The sequence below is a fragment of the Raphanus sativus genome, unplaced genomic scaffold, assembly GCF_000801105.2.
Source record: "Raphanus sativus cultivar WK10039 unplaced genomic scaffold, ASM80110v3 Scaffold1432, whole genome shotgun sequence".
NCBI lineage: Eukaryota > Viridiplantae > Streptophyta > Magnoliopsida > Brassicales > Brassicaceae > Raphanus > Raphanus sativus.
Genome location: NW_026616743.1, coordinates 50 through 3,117, shown reverse-complemented (window position 1 = coordinate 3,117; position 3,068 = coordinate 50). Strand labels below are relative to the sequence as shown.

The window sequence follows — 3,068 nt, the reverse complement described above, 5'->3', positions numbered from 1 at the left end:
GATTTGACATTTCGGATCTTGGTATTCAAGAAAATGAAATATAAGGAAAGACAAAATTGAAAGTAATCATGATGGTTTGCAAAATCAATGATTCTGTAACAAACAGAGAAGAAAAGATAAGGTGTGCTATAAAGTAATGTTGGCAGTTCATCTTCTCGTTTAACAAAAAGGTAGGTTTCTCTTTGAAATAAGTTAATTACTAACTAGGCTAATTTGTTTTAACTAATCCCCAAGATTACCATCTTCTTTGCATTGATGTGATCTATGACAACAACTTGTAACCTATAAGCTGTAAGTTGCAGCTTGTCGCTCGTTTTGCTTTACACAATTAGTAGCATGTCACAAATTGTTAATTTATATTGCTAAAGAATTTAGCGATACAATATTTTAATTTACCACATGGGATTAATCGATATAATTAGTTGCAAAATAATATAAAACAATTTATAATATTGATTATAAATCGCAACGACCTTCATTTGCTGCTTTCAGGAGTTTCGAAATTAAAGACAAAGTCTCTCATAACTACTGTTGAAAAAGATAGTTAGTAATATACGTATAATATAAGATAGATTACTATTTATTATCACGTTGGAAATTCATCTATAGATTTCAATAGATTTTTAGTAATATATAAAATATAAGATAGTCAGTCAATATAGTGCATTCCAAAGTTTTTTCTTGTATAAAATTACACTTAAACAAAGCAAAAAATATTACACGCAGAACGGACAAGAATGAGACCTTTTCGAAGATGTTTGGCTTCCTTCTCGGAACTCAAAAATCAACATTAATATATACAAATTACAAACCTTAATAAGATGAATAATATCTTCAAAACATACAATCAATATCCTTGAAAATCGTCTTCTGATCATCAGTTCTTCTGTCGCTGGATTGCTTGAACGCTACAGTGGGAGCGATTCTGCAGCTCCTCCTCTGGTGTTCAAGCACGAGTTCACCAGCTAACCAATCCAGCTTCTCGAAATTGCTTTCTTGATTGATCTTTTAACCACCAAACAGAACCGACTCCACGTTCTTCTGCTTCAGCATCTCTACTGCTACTCCCACAAGCATATTCACATTGCTTGGACTAGCGTCCGTATCTATGTTTGGTTTGCATGGACCGAAGCTTGACCCATCAGCCTATAAATATACACAAATAATGATGACTAGTGTTAATATCAAGATCCAAAGTATTCACGATTCTTGTACAGAACTGAAAGTTTTTAAATAGCTTCAAGAATAACAAACTCAAAATGTAAATTACACTGCATATAAAAAAAATTACACTGCATATATTCCATTTTATTTTAAAATATATATTCCATTTTATCTTCCGCAATTAAACCAATAATTTTAAATGATTAGAAGGTTTTGTGCCTAAAGAGCTGTATATCTTCGTTGTGCGAAATTCATACCATGTTAGCAGAATATTTTTTAATAAAACTTGAATCTATGATATTTTTATTTTCCTACTAGATAATCCATGAATTTTATCCACTAGCAAACTCTTCATTTGGGACTATTAAGCAATGTTACCAACGAAAGCTTTAATCAAATGAATTGTAATCACAACATAAACTTTTACCTGAATACGGACGTAGTTACTCCTCCTGCACTGACCAAACGCCATGGAAACGGCCTGGTCCACAGTATCAGCCGCGCCATCTGCGGAAATCCGAACCGCGCGGTTGAGCCCATTGCTTAGCCTTCCATTTCATAACCTTGTCACATTCATACTTCACATCAACCAACTGCCCCGTACAAGAGACAACACAAGCAAATCTCTCAACGCCTCTAACAAACGGAAACTCTTGCTTGTTATGCAACACATGAGTGATCGCCGCAGCCGTCGGATTACTCATCGCTAACCCACCATCAACCGCGACGCACCGCGTTTTACCATCCACTGATCTCATCTCCACAGGCTCGAACACTCCCGGCTCGGCCCACGTGGCTTGCAAACTTCCCACAGCTTGAAATCGTAGCCGTCGGTTTCCAACGCGTGCGGCGCGTGAGAAAAGGAACGGTGCGGAGCTCGTGAGGTCGTAACAAGGAATTAGAACAGGTTTAAGCGTGTCCTTGAGGGTCAGCTCAGCGAACGACTCCTTCATGGACTTCTCAAGCTTCGAACCGGCCCCGGTTTTCATCACCCGGTTTAGGATCTTCCCCGGTTGCGATTTATAAAAGCTTTTACCGTTCTTAGCTAGGAACCTCCACGTGTCATCCGCTTTGAAGATCGGACGGTCACCGTCGTTTGAAGCGAAAAGCATGGCCGTGAAGAGATCCCGCCGATGCCGGAGCCAGAAGCGACGTCGAAGTAATCGCGGCGATACGGGCGTTCGGGTCACCCGACTTCAACTTCAGCGCCTGCTCCAGATAAGACAAAGCCTTTCCGGGTATGATCCCTCTCATTCCGCCGCCTCCGATGCTCAGAACACAGACTTTTCCCTCTCTGGTTCTTGATCGATCCGCGGAACGACGCCGTTTGCTTGCCGTCGGTGATGTTTCTTGGCTTTCTTGCTCTGGACTCGGGTCTCTGCTCCGAGACTCCATTAGCTTCGGGTCGTCGTCGTACCCGAAGAGAACTTGCTTTCGAGAATGGAGAAGATCTCGTAGCTGAGCTTATCAGTCTCGATGCTCGGTTCTTGCATATCCGCCGCCTCCGCCGTTACTCCGCCGTTGTTGCTCTGTTTGATTAAATGATGTTTGACAGTCGCCGACGGAGCTTTATTGTGTACTCTTTGCATCGTAATTAACAAGAAGTAGAAATCAAGAAAGAGTATTTAATAAGGTAATAAACACACTCTAGGACATTATCGCCAAGATAAAGACAAAACACTTGAAACACAAAGATAATCTCTTGTCGTAAGACACGAGAACAGAGACTATGGTCGCAACATTTTCTTACAAGACAAAAAGTAAAGTAAAGACCGATGCTCTCTCTCTCCTAATGTCTCTCTTTATTATTCCCTCCTTAAATCATTCCAGAAATTCAAGATAAAGGCAAAAAGAGTATTCTTTAATCAATAAAGCAAGAGATGAAGAAGGAAGCAAGAACACAG

At 39.8% G+C, this 3,068-nt stretch overlaps 1 pseudogene; it reads right to left on the bottom strand.

Moving 5' to 3' along the window:
* Positions 1-745: 745 nt before the first annotated feature.
* Positions 746-2,798, bottom strand: LOC130504219 (patatin-like protein 6; annotated as a pseudogene).
* Positions 2,799-3,068: the final 270 nt, after the last annotated feature.